Source organism: Furipterus horrens, unplaced genomic scaffold, assembly GCF_987537825.1.
Source record: "Furipterus horrens unplaced genomic scaffold, mFurHor1.1.pri manual_scaffold_11, whole genome shotgun sequence".
NCBI classification, from domain to species: Eukaryota; Metazoa; Chordata; class Mammalia; order Chiroptera; family Furipteridae; genus Furipterus; species Furipterus horrens.
In genome coordinates, this window is record NW_028327181.1 from 79,088,016 (window position 1) to 79,104,041 (window position 16,026).

At 39.6% G+C, this 16,026-nt stretch overlaps 2 long non-coding RNA genes across 4 annotated transcripts in view; one reads left to right on the plus strand and one right to left on the minus strand.

Annotated features, from left to right (window-relative positions):
- LOC149998430 (uncharacterized) overlaps positions 1 to 16,026 on the plus strand; it is a 294,581-nt gene that overhangs the window by 61,104 nt on the left and 217,451 nt on the right. The window lies entirely within an intron of this gene.
- LOC149998433 (uncharacterized) lies at positions 3,590 to 9,561 on the minus strand. 3 transcript variants are annotated; one of them, XR_016514228.1, is made up of 4 exons: positions 8,683 to 9,561; positions 7,902 to 8,090; positions 6,783 to 7,201; positions 3,590 to 3,931 (listed from the first exon to the last, which is right to left on the minus strand). It is a non-coding gene; the product is annotated as an uncharacterized LOC149998433 (long non-coding RNA). The 3 variants fall into 3 exon arrangements; XR_016514229.1 differs by having other exon boundaries at positions 6,783 to 6,869; positions 6,955 to 7,201; positions 7,902 to 9,561; XR_016514227.1 differs by having other exon boundaries at positions 7,902 to 9,561.

Sequence of the window (16,026 nt, forward strand, 5' to 3'; positions counted from 1 at the left end):
GTTCATGTCGGAGGTTTCATATGGGTAAAAGTTAAAAAGTTAACTTACTTCTATTTTATCAAAAGTTTTAATAAAGTATAGAAGTATATTGGTAGTTTTAGTACTCAGACCCAAAATCAAGTGCTTTGAACCAATTCAAAGCTTTGAGACTTAAGAAAATTATTTAATTTTAATACTAATCTACTTGGTACAATTTGTAGTGCCTTAGCTTAAAGTTTGGTTCCTGGACCAGAAGTATTGACATCACCTGGGAACTGGTTAGAAATGCAAGTCTTGGGCCCCACCTCAGACCTGCTGAATAAGAATTTGTCTTTTGGAAAGATCCTTCCGTGTTTTGTGTGGAAATTAAAGTTTGAGAAGTGCTGTGATCATGTGTTCAACAGCTGGTCGGCTTGGTTGGGGGTGGCAGTGGCAGGAAATCGAACCCATTCATAGGTGCCTGAGAACTCCTGGAGATTTATGGGAAAGCCATAACTGAAGAAATATTTAACAGATTTTGGAGAGGAAGATTCAGGAGTGAGGAGCCTGGGGACTGCTTCTGTTTAGTATGAGCCTTGTAGAAAATTTGACATTCCATCCATTCATTTACTCATTCATTCACAAATATAACTAGGCCCTCTGTAGGTACTGGGGATACAGTAGTGAAAAACTCCAGCGTTTCTTCCCTCATGGAATTAAGATCAGAGGAGGGGACTAGAGCGGAAGAGAGCAGGTGAGGGAACGATCCATACAATGGAGACAAATGCAGGGGCCTGGGGCTGGGGTTGGGTTGGGGAGGGTGCACTTGAATACCGAGTGACTAGGATTGGCCCTACTGTGAGCGTGCCATCTGAGTGATAGCAGGAAGCTGCTGGGGGAGGGAAGAGCAAGCAGAAATCTGGGGTGGGGAACCTTCAAGGTGCAAAGGTCTGGAGGTGTGGGTGTGGGTGTGGGTGGAGCAGTGGGGCCCAGAGCTGGTGCTGGCGATGGAAGGGAGACCGTGGGAGAGGAGGTCAGAGGTAAATGGAAATGGTGTGCAGATGGCATTGTCCTTCAAGGACTCTGGCTTTTACTCCATGTAATATGGGAAGCTAATCTCCTATGTCTGTGAAGTAATCCCCGATATCTTTAAAAAGAGACATATTGACCACACATTATAAATACTGATTTTAAATGAACAGAACAGATGATACGCACTTTTTCGAGTGCCTATTTTTCTTTACAATTATTTGAAAGGGTAGAGTAGTATCAGTGGTATCACACACACAATTCTGAATGCAAAGAAATGAAAATAAAAGTAAAGAACAAATTAATAATGATTCAGAGTGAGGCACTCAGGACTCTGGTAAGTAGCTGGAGTTGCCTTCCTTCCTGCATCCACCCAGTCCATCCTTCCGTTCCTCCACCCACCCGATCATTAGAAATTCCAAGAGCCTAGTGTCATCTGGGTGCAAATATGAGTGAGCCCGTTCTCCCCTCAAGGATTCACAGTCCAGGCAGAGAGGCTAGCTTAGGGTTTGCGGATGGCGGTTCATGGCAGCACCTGGGGAAAGTGGGGAATAGGGGGAGACGGGAACAGGCAGCATGAATATTGTGCAGCAGGTGCCACCGGCAGACAGTGTTCTCATCACAGAATACTGTTGTTCGGGGCTTCCTCACTCCTGAGCAAAATGCCTTTCAAGCCTGTTCACAGCCTTTGTCTTTATTCCACGATTACCAAACAATTTTCGATACCCAATTTAGTTTGTAGGCACACCGATGAGGACAAAAAGGCGCACGAGATGATGGTAAAACACCACCACCACCAATGACACTTTTGTCGTGAATGAATAGGGGTCTCCTGTTAAGGGGGTTACATGATTCCATTTCCTTAGCTCCCAATCAACCTTGACTAGACTGATAAAATCAAATTTCTTGGGGAGTTTTAAGAACTTTGGAGTTTGATCACTGGACCTTTGCCAACAAATGTGTGTTGAATGAGTAAGCGTACAAAGTGCAGTGACTCTGGAAGGCTCATGTGGAAATATGTGGAAATATGATGTCTGCCTTACCCACTAAATACAGCTGTACAAATGTAACACCTGCAGCCACAGGGCAGGCAGGCAGGAAACAGCACAGTAACATCTAGTAGGGTATCACAGGAAATAGGCTCTCTGAAGAAGGGGCTAAAATGATCCAAACTTCAATACAGGGCTGAGAAGGGATCTTAGGTAAGGTGTGGACACAATGTTTACCGCAGTACACAGTTGATACTTGGTATAAGTGAGTGAATGAATGAATGAATGAATGATGGGTCCAGTCGATCTGTTTCAAAGAGAAATAAATGTCTTTGTATTTTTCTCAGAAATACTTCCTCTTATGGTGTCTACTACCAATTAAAATGTATTTTGTCATATTTCTTAATCTAAATAAGGAATTTGATGCATGCCTCTATAGGGCAATGAACATAAAAAATCATTTCATATCAGCTTCATCCTAGGAAAGAACACAGGACCTGGAGTCAAGAGATGTAGGACTTTACTCTCTGTATCATTGTGACCAAGTTTATTTACTCATCAGGAAATAATATCATTGAAGATAAAATGAATCATTTGGGTTCTAAATTCTTAAGATTCCGTGTTTTGACTTTTAAAAGGTATGTATGTATCTCTTACTCCCTCTGCTGGATGATTGACTTTCTGCTTTGGTCCTATAACAAATGCTCATATTGTATAGGTGTAGGAGTTTCTTTTTTCTTATATTTGTACTTAAACATCCCCAAGATTATACTGAATTATAATTAGACTCTAGATAAATCCTTCAACTCAATGGCTCCCATCCCTAAGCTCCACCTTGGCATCTCTGGGGGTCTGGGGGGTGGGGTTTGATGTTATAGGTTAACTATATAATTCAGGCTTCTACTGTGTTTAGTGTTTATGTTCTGGAGGATGGCATTTGGCCACAGTGTTTTCAAATCAGAGAAATCAGAAACTATGATTCTTTATGTTTTTAATCTAGGGAGTATTGACCCATAAACTGAAAGGTCACGGGTTTGATGCCCAGTCAGGGCATATGCCTAGGTTGTGGGTTTGGTCCCTGGTCAGGGGTTGGGATGCTTATGAGAGGCAACCAATCAATGTTTCTCTCTCACATTGATGTTTCTGATGTTTCTATTTCTCCCTCTCTCCATCCCTTCCCCTCTCTCTAAAATCAATAAGCATGTTCTGGCGTGAGGATAAAAGAAAAAAAAATCTCTTTCCTTAATGTTTTTTTATTAGGATGACTGTCTTAAGACTAATTAAAAAATTTTTTTAAAAAACATGGAACAGAATTACCTAAATGACAAGAAGTTACTTAAAAATCCCAGCCTCTACTTTTATTGGTCGGAGGAATTCAGAGGAGTTCTGGGGAAAACTGTGAGAGCAGAAGGCTTATATTCTGCATCTGCAGCCTCCAGTCACTGTGTCGTCAGTCAAAAAGGGAAGCCTGCCCCCAATTTCACACCTTCAGGCTGCACAGTATATCTTTGTCAACTGTTGATGGGCTCATAGTATTCAGGTAGAACCAAAACTGGAAAAGCCAGTGTTTGTGCTGCCTGTCATCTGCCAGACCCAGTAAGCAGAGACAGGCGTTAAACCTTTATGGGCACTTTATTCAGATGGTTGGCAATCGGAGAAGACAGCAGATTTGTACCCTAATGGACAATCTTAAATGCCATTTTAAACTGACCCTTTTTATAAGAAGAAAAGTGTAGGTAAGGGGTTTGGAATTCAGGGAAAAAAATTAATCATATAAAAGCTGCAGTATTCTTTATCTGTGCCCTGGATGGTGGTCTTTGTGTCCTGGGCGGCGGTCATCTGACCCTGGAGTCCAATGGCTCAGACACTGTCTTGATTTCTTGCAGTCCTCCTGCAGCACAAAGGTGGAACTGCTGATGGTCTCCTGGAGTCAAGGTGGGTCATACCTTCAGTTCCTGAAACAATAGTTTTTTACATACATAGATTACTAAGTTTATTAGCTATTACCCAAAACTAAAACTTTTTCAACATTTGAGTCCCCCATAAGACTCACACAAAATTACCGTTTCTATGGGTCAAATTAGTGGAATATTGGCCATCTCATATGGTTCAACCTATTTTGAACAAAATCTTTGGCCAGTACTCTTTCTAAAATGAGAAATTAAATTCTTTGTTCATTGTTAAGGGAATTTGTGTTCAACTAGTGGTCGTGGAAGGCTGTATGTAGTTTTATATAGGGAAGTAGGCTTAAGGGAGAGAAGTGAAAACCTGGTTATTTCAATTTGGTGGTCATCATTTGCTGTCATACAGTTATATAAACTATGTACTGAACTTCAAAGTTGCTTCCGTCCCTTGGGAATGAATTGTGAATGTTTGATATTCCTTTATTCCTTTACAAGGCTCTGTTGATTCTTGTCCCACCTGAGAGCCCAGACCTGGAAAAATAGAGTTCAGGCTCAAGTTGCCTATTTGGGCAGCAGGGGGCGCTCGTTCTCTTCATATCTAATAAGGCCTCTTCCACTTTGGGCAGTGGGCACATATCATTTCTCATAGAAATCTACACTTGAAACCTACATAATGTTGTTAACCCATGTCACCCCAAAAATTTAATAGAAAAAGAAACCCAAGTTTGTGGGTCACTATTACCATCCTTCTTACTCTGTTCAAGTTGGCATTTTGCAAAGGGGATAGCATTTACTTCTCTGTGAGCAACAGTTGACCAAGCATCTTGAAAGCATTTGGGAAACTCTACAATTTTAAAAGTAAAAAGCAAAATATATTTGTTATCTTATTTTACTTTTTGCTATAAGCATGACTCACTCTTTTAAATGTTTTATTTTATTTTTGATTTTAGAGAGAGTGGAAGGGAGGAAGAAAGAGAGGGGGAGAAACATTGATGTGGGAGAGAAACGTTGATTGGTTGCCTTCTGTTCGTGCCCCAGGGTACTGAACCTGCAACCTAGGCATGTGCCCCAACTGGCAATCGAACCAATTGAACTGGTGACCTTTCGGTTCTCAGGATGATGCCCAATCAACTGAACCATACTGGCTGGGACACCTTTTAATCTTAAATTATTACGCCGGCCTTAAACTATCCATGTATTCTCAAAATTAATCATGTTCATTTTTAGTAGTGGGTAAGGGGTCAAAGACCCTCTCAATTCTAGGAAAGGTGTAATAGCCGGTTCCTTTTCCCTGGTAGAGATGTTGATACAAATGGGCCTCACTCTTCCTGCAATGATTTCAACTCATCTTCTTCCAATCTAGCCTGCATAGCAGGGGTTGGCCAGATGGAAAATATTTTAGGTTTTGTGGGCCAGAGTGACCCTCTTACAACTACTCAGCTCTGGTCTTGTAACCCCGAAAGCAGCCATAGAAAACACGTAAGCAAGTGGAGTGGCTATATCCTAATGAAACTTGATTTATGGTTTAGCTATCCTAGAAACCTCTAAAGGTGCTGAAAAACCAGTTAATATCTTCCATGTAGTTGTTGTTTTATATTCTGTATAAACTCAAACTCTTTTCTTTTTAAAAAACTCTTTCCTAATTAACAACAAAATAATCAGATCTTAATGCCTGTGTGGTTTCACTCCTATTTAGAATAGATGCCTGGCCACCCTCACAACACTCCTGACCAGCGTCATTGCCCTCTGATCGGAAAGCTCAGGCTTTCTGTTTTTCCTGTAAGAGAGGCAGTGGCCCCACAGAGCAGAGCAGATGATGAAAGTCCATGGAAGTTTTTAAGTAGGTAACACAGCAATTTAGAAACCAGTGTTGCTGGAATTGTGAACTTTTAATCTTTCCATTTATGATATCATTCAATCGTATTTTAAAATAAAGGTGCTACAGTCTAAAACAACAGGCACTGACTGGCCTGAAATATCCCAGGAAGAATCTGGTTTCAGATTTTTCTAGGAGTTGATCCAAGAACATTTTTCTTTCTGCCTTTTGGTCTGTTGAAAGATACACAAGATACTTGGATGCCCTGAAGACATAGATGCCAATATGGAAAGAAACTCTGACAAGTTGTCTTATCAAGGGAGCCAGCCCTTAGAGAAGGGATCATTGTAAGAGCAGGAACTTGAACTTTTTTGTCTACTGCCTGACCTCAAACCCACCTTTGTACTTTTTATGTGAATGGGTACTGTTTCTTCCAAGTTTGAGTGGGTTTGGGGGAAACTGAGGTAACAGAATTGCTGCCTGTGGTTTTAGTCCTTCTTTATCTCCCTTAACTTCCCCCTCCTCTCCACTTTCAATAGCAAGTGGTTACCCGTCCCTTTTCCTCTTTCAAAGAAACACTCAGCAGGGGCCGACTGCAGAGGAGAGGGAAGAGAAGTGACTAAGAGGAGCAGCACTGAAGGTGCTCTTTTATATTGAGACAATTTTATATAAACATACAATTGTCAGAGGGCACTAGGAGGCACCAGAGCAAAGCTGGCAGGAAGTGAATTTCTGAGAGGCCCCACGCCTCCCCTGCAATGGGACCCAAACAAGCACAGGAGCGCCTTCCAGATATCATCTGGATCCTTTAGGTGTAGCAGAGACCCCTTAGAAAGTTTTATTTCCAAAAGATTATGGGAGTCAGCTCTGAATTCTCTTCCTTACACATAACTGGAGGGGGTTGGGAACAGGGGTGGATTAATGTCTCACTACCAGGAGGATCCTGGAAAAGCATATTTGTGTATCACAACCTTGAACTCCCTTCCTTGGACTCCACTCTTCATTGTTTCCCCCTTTCAAGGGTTTGTGGGCCCCTCTGACTCATCCCGCCCAATGTCTGGACCCCTAGATGGGTCTATGGCTTGCCTAGAGGTGCAGGCTCACAGCTTCCTTCTGCCAGCTGTTGGAAGACTCTGCAGGGGCCTTTCTGGAGGCTGTGGTTTTCTTTGCCTGCTGGAAAAGTAGTTAGCAGGGCTATGCTTGTCATCGGGGGTCTTATTTCTTTCTTCTGCTTCCTGTGATGGGGGAGTGAACTTACTCTGGACATTGCTGTTCAAAGGCAGCCTCAGTGTGGTCTGGCACAGAACCCTATTCTGCTCCCTTTGACCTCTGGTTGGCCCAGGGACAGTGTGACTGGGGTGGGAGGGAGAAGACTTGAGTGCTGTCATCTTCCTTGGGCCATATTGGCCTTAGGTGCAGCCACACAAGCGGTGGGGGAGAGGAAGAAGCCAGATGATGCCGTATCTCCTGTAGACAGGCCTCTTCTTTCAGAACCTTCCAAGCACCTAACATTGTAGAAGGAAGAAGAGGGGACAGAGTGAGAAGTGGAATCCCCATGTTCCTACTGTGAAGCTCAGCCCACTGTACAGGCAGGCACGATTAAAGACGCCACCTCCTTCCCCAGAGCTACCAACTCATAGGTGGGTAACCTCTTTCAACTCAGCACTGTAGCAAGTGTAGTGCATCAGCTTGTAGGTGATTATCCTTGTGTGTCTTTCTTTGAGTAACTAAAATATAAATGAATTTAGATTTTTCATGGTTTCTGCAAACACTTGAGTTAATGAGTTTTCTTGGAATGCCCCTTTTTGGCCTGCCAGCTGATTATTATTTTCAGAGGACACTAATGACAACCCAGGCGTGATGTCTACGAAACCCCACATTAAGGCAGCTTGCAGCACAAACCTGCCATTCAGGTAGTGACTGCCGCCCTCTGGAAAAACAAGCTGCGGCCTCACTAGGGGAAGGCTGTGTGGTCATGCCTGGATATTTGAGAAGGGTGTGAGGCCAGTCATAGGAGTGGACTTGGTAGAACTGGGTAAGAGGGTTATGAAGGCTTTTTGAAGTTTTTATTGGGTGTGGGAGAAAATTTCAAGAAGGTGGAAGAGCTTTACTGAAGAGACATGCTTTCCTCTTTGTCTCTCAGCTCAAATCAATTTCCTTATCATTATACCAGCAAAAAAGGTAATAATTATCATGATTACTTACCATAATTATGGGTGACAGGAATTGCAGTTAGGCAAAAGGACTGTTTTGCATTTAAGTTCCTTCTCTGAAGTTCTGACTTCATGAACTTCCTTATTTTGTCTTCCTGATAGTAACTGGCTCCCAAGTAGACACCATTTAGGAGCTTAAATACTCCCTGACTGGTCCTTAATTCCAATTCATTGTGAATTTCTTGAAAAGAAGGAATGATGTCAATAACAGTAATGAAAGCAACAGCTGGTTTAGTTTAGTGTGGAATAGGATATAATTTCAGAGAATTATTGTTGTTTTTCTTAAAACGTCAGCCATTGTTTGGTTCACTGAATAAAGATATGGTCCTTGAAGAGAATTTAGAAATAATTTTATAAGTGAATACTCATATGGAAACGGTGGCATACTTTTTAGTGCTGTGTTAGCTAACACAGTATATAATATTGGACAAGCATTTCTCCTCCTCTCCAGTGAGTCTGGCAGTGCTGAACTTTTCATGGTTTGTACTAATGCATTGAGGCCAGGAATAATTTGGGACAGGGTGATTGATCTCCTTAGTTTCTAGACTTCATTCTCTTTTCTACTCTTGCAACACCTTCTTTAGAGGCCTTACTTAGTTCTCTTGCAAGCTTCACTTGCTTTGAACAAGACAGTGCTAAGGGGATTCTAATGATTCCACCTTTCCTCCTGTATTTTTTGTCCAGTTCACTCTCTATTAAATCTATTGAGACTGGCTTTTCGAGAAGACTTTTAATCTAGGGGATATATCAGAGAGCTGATGGATTGAACTCACTATAATCTTGCAACTCAGTGTGGTCTATGGCTCGGCAGTCTCAGCATCATCTGGGCACTTGTTAGAAATGCAGAATCTTGGGTCTCCAACTCAGACTTACTAGAAAGCCAGAATATGCATTTTAAAGATCTTCAGATTATATGTATGCACATTAAGAATGAAGAAGCACTGATATATTTATAAGATGGGATTAGATGTTGACCTCAGACTACTGCTTCCTTGAGTGTTGGAAATGGTAAATAGAAATCTTCACAATATGTTTTTGTGATGAGACTCTGGATAATATATTTCCAACTGATGACTTTTGACCACTTTGTAAAACTATGACCCATTCATCATTACCATCTTTTGTTTGTCCTTTTCTTCCTTTCTTGTTCACTAAGGGTATGGGGACAGAGACTTTTGATAGAAACTAGGCATGAGTATGAGATCTAATGGTACAGATGAAAGGGTGAGGTCCTCTGGTTTTGGAACTTGCCAACTCTTCCCTGATGATGACTGATAGAGTTTTAGGCTAAAGTAATGGCAAATTAAGAGACTACTTCTGTGCAGAGGATTGAATTGAATGCTTGGGTTTGGGTAACGAGAAGGTGGCTGTTGGGTTTGGGTGATAGCTCTTACTTATAAAAACCTGTATGTCTCCTTAGTCCTGAGTGTGTATTTCTGACTCCTGTGTATTATTCTGTACCATGTATATTCAGATTTCTCATCCCTCGACTTTCACCTTAGATAAAAAACCATTAGCAAGCGTTCATCAAGACATGTTACCTGGAACAGAATAGACAGCCCAGAAAAAAAATGCATGCCTTTATGGTCAATTAATATTTGACAAAGGAGGCAAAAGCATACAGTGGAACAAAGATAGTCTTCAATAAATGGTGTTGGAAAAACTAGAGTGGTATATGCAAAAAAAAAAAAAAAAGAAACTAAACCACCAACTTATACCATACACAACTTATACCATAAATTCAAAATGGATGAAAGAGTTAAATGTAAATCATGAAACCATAAAAATCCTAGAAGAAAATATAGGCGGTAAAATCTCAGATACCTGTGTAGCAATATTTTTGCTGACATATCTCCTAGAGCAAGGGAAACAAAGGAAAAAATAAACAATTGGGACTTCATCAAATTAAAAAGCTTCTGTACAGCCAAAGAAATCTTCATCAAAATGTAAAGGGGAACCCACTCTATGGAAGAACATACTTACCAATGATACATCTGATAAGGGTTTAATTTCCAAAATATGTAAAGAACTCATAGAGCTCAATACCAGGAATACAAACAATTCAATTAAAAAATGGGAAAAGGACCTGAATAGACACATCTCCAAAGAGGACATACAGATGGCCCACAGACATATAAAAATGCTCATCATCACTAATCATCAGAGAGATGCAAATTAAAACCACAACGAGACATCACCTCACAGCTGCCAGAATGGCTACCTTTGATAAATCAACAAACAATAAGTGCTGGTGAGGATGTGGAGAAAAGGGAACCCAGTGCACTGTTGGTGGGAATGCAGACTGGTACAGCCACTGTGGAAAACAGTATGGAGTTTCCTCAAAAACTGAAAATGGAACTGCCTTTTGACCCAGCAATTCAACTTCTGGGAATATATCCTAAGAATCTCAAAACACCAATACAAAAGAATACATGCAACCCTATGTTCATAACAGCATTATTTACAGTAGCCAGGATCTGGAAACAGCCTAAGTGTCCATCAGTAAATGAATGGATAAGAAGCTGTGGCACATTTACAAATGAAATATTATGCAGCAGTAAAGAAGAAGGAATTCTTACCTTTTGTGACAGCATGGATGGACCTGTAGACTATTACGCTAAGTGGAATAAGCCAGTCAGTGAAAGACAGAGACCATATGATCTCACTTATAGGTAGAATCTAATGAACAAAATAAACTTAGGAACAGAATAGAAACAGAGGCATGGACACATGGAACAGACTGACAGCTGTCAGAGGAGAGAGGGAAGGTGGGGACTGGATGAAAGAAGGTGAAGGAATTAGCCAAAGAACATATATGCATGATACATGGACAATGGCAATGGTAGGGGGATTGGATTGCCTGAGGGGGGGAGGCTGGGTAAAGATGGGCAAAGGAATAAAAAGTGGGGACAACTCTAACAGCATAAACAATTTAAAAAGATGTGTTGCCTGTGCTTAGGTGCTATATAACTCTTTAGCGAGCATTTTTTACTTTGTGTGACACCATAGAAAGAGTAGGTCCTTTGAGTACAAATTCTGGTTTCACCATTGTTAAGGTATATAATCAAAGGTCAATTAATTCACTCTATTTGAGCCCCAGTTTCCTCCACTGTAAAATGAAGATAATAATACCTTGTGATATTGTGACAAATGTTCAATAAGAGTAGGAATGCAAATATTAATAAAAAATAGTTACTGAAATTTCCTCTAGTATATGTATATGGATATCCCATGCGTAAGAGTTAAATTATGTATGCGCACTTTAAAAATTAGCATAAATTGACTCATAGTTTTTGTTAGATGACTTATAATTTTATTAAATGGTTCCTAATTTAAATTTCAAAGAGTAGTTTTGGTGAGTAGGATGATCCATGTATTGGTATGACTAACACACGCGCAGTTCCTCAGTAAAACCCCCCAAGTATGGTTAGGTCTTTGGATTGTGAAGTACGTCAGAGACACTGTCTTTTTTTCCTTTTTGCATGACTAACTGCAAATATATTCTAGGAACTCTTTAATCCTCTTTAGAAAGATGGTGACATATAGATGTTGTAATAGAATGAATGAAACGGGGAGTGAGTCACACACATGGGAGTGATCTCAGATATGTAGTATGTCAGAGAAACCAACATTGTTGTGATATACAAATAACCAGCAAAGCACTTAGGGGATATATATAAACACCAAAAGTCTTAAAAGTATTTATTGACTAAAGACCACACACGAGTATAGCATTTAAAGTACATCATTGTGAAGAAACATACCTAGAGTGAAGGAACAAAATTTAAGAGTCTTAATGACTTAAAAATTTAAACATTATAACTAAGAGCTACCTGATAATCATGATCATCTTAATCCGTAAAGGCCTTATGGTTTCTTGCTGAAGGAGAGCATTGCTTATCTACATTGAAACAGATTACCTTTCAGTGAAACTCTTGATCTGTGTGATACTGTAACATAAATATTTATAGAGAAGTTGTTAATGTGGAATGAGGAACTTGAAGACAGCCAAAAGGAATCGAAACTCTAAGATAAGAAGAATTTACCTGGGCATTCCAGCATGTTCTAGTTAAGAGCAGCGGATGTCTCTGTTCTCCGGGTTGGAGTTATACTAGTTGCTCCCCACTGACTGAAATCCTGGTTGAAAGTTTAGTTGGGTGCTAATGGACTAGCCTTATTATATCAGCTGTTATCATTGTGCAAATAACAGACTCTAATATTTTAAACACTTTGTTTTGCTTATCCATTGCCACATGAAAAATGACCCCAAAACTGACTGGCTTAAAACAACACCACCTTTGATTTGTTCATAATCCTATAGGTCAGATTTTTAGGTTGAGAATATAGAGGCTGGCTTTTCTCTGCTCTCTGACAGCAGAGACCTCAGCGGGGGTGGCTCGACCGGCTGTGCTGTAGCTGGAACGGCTTGATCAGAGTCACGTCTGGAGCTGCAGTTAGGGCTGTTGGCTGAGTCCCTCAGTTTTTCCTCGTGTGGCTACTCCATGAGGCTGGCTTAGACTTTCATATATCATGGTGGTCTCAGGGTAAATGAACTTACATAGGAGCTAGCTTCCTAGAGGGAGCATTCCAAGAGAATGAGCCTCAGTGTGTAAGCATTTCTTAAACCTCCACTTGCGTCATACTTGTGACATTCCATTGGCCAAATCAAGCCACATGGCCAAGCACAGAGTCAGTGTGGGAGAGAATACTGCAAGTCAAGCCCTGGTGGTATGGAGTCAGTGGGCCCACCAATAATCACTGCATACTCAGGATGTACTACTATCGAGTATTCATTTTTATATTGTGTAAGGCTAAACAGGTGTAATATAACTATGCTACAATATTGCTAATATACATAAAAGGTATTTTTGGAATTATGTTATTTTTATAACAAAGAAATGGTATGCTGTATTAAAAGTCTAAATTGTTAAAAAACCTTCATGCTTTATATAGTCTATGTTAAATAATTTATTTAAGACCATCTGTAAAGAAAAATTCTCAATAGCTCACACATTTAGAATTGTTATTTTAAATTTACTGTGTATTTTTAAAATTATGTGGTGCTTTCTTCAGTCTACTGATGCTTCCATATGTCAGAGATACTACACGTAGGTTATATATAGATAGGAATGATACCTGAGTTCCAGGAGGGCTAACCTCTCTAGGTTATAGCTTCCTCATTTCTTAAACAAGAGGGTTCAATCTGTTGATTGCTGTGTTTGCTTCTAATGCAAGTATTTGTTTCATTGGAACTTATGTGTGATGCTTAATTAGTAGAAAAATAGAAAATATGCATTTGGGAAATAACTTAAAAAGCAATCTGATATTTCTTTCGGGAAAAATGTACTTAGGTGTTCCCATTTCTCACTTGTCTTAGAGATGTTTTCTCTAGGAGTCTCTTGCCTGTACATGTTACAATTTTACTTTGCTGTGAAAAAATCTAAAAGGTAAAAGAAATGAAGTGGCTTAAATAACACAAAATTTTCATCATAGAAATTCATCACAGAAGCCTACGCTTTGGGAAGATTTCGTTAGACCTAGGTGGAAGTAAGCTTGCAGTGTTGTGAAATACTTCTTAATATTCGTCTTACTTCCAGTTTTTTATTCAGCTCTCCTTCCTGGCAGCAGTGCTCTATAGTTCTGTAAAACAAAACTCTATTCACAAGCAATTGGCAGTGACATGAACGAGGTTCTTATTTTCTATTGGCTGTCATTAATTCTTATGGGAGTATTAAAAATTAATAATATGAGGAGCATAAAAATACAAAAGCACTCACCCGAAGCCACTAAAATAGTAGATTATCAAACTTGGCTATACATTTTAATTACTTTCGAAATCGTTAAGATATATTGATGCCTGGGTCTCAACCTTCAAAAACCTTAATTTAATTGATCTGTTACATGGTCCGGGCATTAGAATTTTAAAATTTCCCGAGCTAATCCTGAGGTGCAGCCAGTATCGAGAACCCCCAGGCTAAAGAAACTTCCTCAGATCCTTTTCTCTTACCCATTTCCCCACCATACCTGTTCTCTCCTCAGCCTTATGACCCTCTCTACCCAACATACAAATGCTATATTCCTTAAAAATAAATGTTTACAAATTTACACATCATTAACAGGGTATGTGTATAAAAACATTAGATTAGATTGAAAAACATTGAATGGATCTATCCACCCAGCCATATTATGATACTGTTGGAAAATATGTTGACGTGAATATTAAATTCCAAAGGAATGCTTTATAATATGTACCTCTCTGGATTAGCCAACACTATTTGTTTAACTGGGTTATGGGTAACTGAACAGCTGCTGTTTACTCAAAGTGTTTCTGTACTGAAAACAGTGGAATTTATTACCAGCCCCTTTATGTGAAGTGGGTGTATGCCGGTCAAAACCAAATACAAGTGAAAACTTCGTTGGTTAGTAACTCACCTGAACTAACCAATTTGTAATGGGTATTTTTAAAAAAATATGTTTTATTTTTAAATTATAGTTTACATACAATATTAGCTTCAGGTGTACAGCATCATGATCAGACACTTATATAACTTACTAAGTGATTACCCTGATAAATCTAGCACCCATCTGACACCACACATAGTTATTACAATATTGTTGACTCTATTCCCTATGCTGTACTTACGTCCCCTGGACTATTCTCTAACTACCAATTTGTGCTTGTTAATCCCTTCATCTGTTTCACCTAGCCCCCAACCCCCTCCCATCTGGCCACTGTCAAAATGTTTACTCTGTCTAGGAGTCTGTTTCTGTTCTGCTTGTAATCAGTATTTTGAGAGATTTTGGGCTGATTTAGATGCAGAGAGAGGTTATCTATGTTACGTAGAGTCTAAGCTCATGCAGTTGTCTCATTATTAAGGCAAATGGTTTAACTCATCTCTGCTTGCCTCTCCTTGGTGAAAAGTTCATATATTGACATTTTAACCCCCCAAAGGTGATGGTTTTGGGAAGTGAGGCCTGTGGTTGGGGCTTAGGTCATGAGGGTGCAGCCCTCATGAGTAGGATTAATGCTTTTATGGCAGAGCCCCCACAGAGTGCCCTAACCCTTTCCATCACATAAGGACCAGGAAACAGACCTTCAACGAAATGCAGATGGGCTGGCACCTTGATCTTGGATTTCCCACCGCCAGAACTGTGAGAAATCAGTTTCTGTTGTTGATAAGCTGCCCAGTCTGTGGTGTTCTGTTAAGGCAGCCCAAGTGGACCAGGACAAGAGCAATTCTTTACTGATAGATTGACCAACCACCCAGTTTGTCTGGGACTGTGGGTTTCCTGGGCAAACAGGGACGAGATGGTCACCTTACTTGATACAGTGAAAATTGATAAGACTTTAAGGATATTTAGCTTCTTAAATAAAAAAATTATTCATATGTTACAATTTAGTATTACCAAATCATATACAAACTATGATGGTAAATGGAAGGTTAGTGGTTATTTTTTGGGTCTAGTATTATAACTTACCTTTCAGCTTCTCATATCCTTTTGGAATATTCTGTGAAAGATTTTGCTAGCAAGGCTCACACTTCACCTTGAGAAAACACGTATATTTTACGCATAATTTCTAGATTTCAAGACAGAGATAATATCTAAAATAGCAGAGTGAATTGGTGCTGAAATAGAGAAAAATTTTATTTTCAGATATTTTGAGACTATAGTATCTTAATAACATGAAGTTCTCATAGTAAAATGAAATAGAAAAAGAGAACTAATGAAGTTTGATATGGATCCATTCCCCACACCCCTACCCTGCCAAAAAACGCATCAAAAGTCTCCATGAAGAAAACTCACTGAAAATGCTGGGTATTTGTTATTTTTGAGATCCTTTGAAGTAATCACAAGTAAAGATAAAGTTATAATTTTATCCCAGAGAATTAGTGTATTTCAATACACTAATCAATAACACATTTTGCAATGAGGTGATTATCCTGGGTTCCTTTTGCCTAATTTCAGATTCTTTGAACATTAAGAATCAGAAACATCTATTATTGCCTTAATGGGAAAACTATTCCAGTTTTTATAAATACTCAGCTCAGAAAATATCAAAAGCAATCCTTTCCAAAAAAGTATTAAAACATAGAGACAAAAGATATATAGGACAT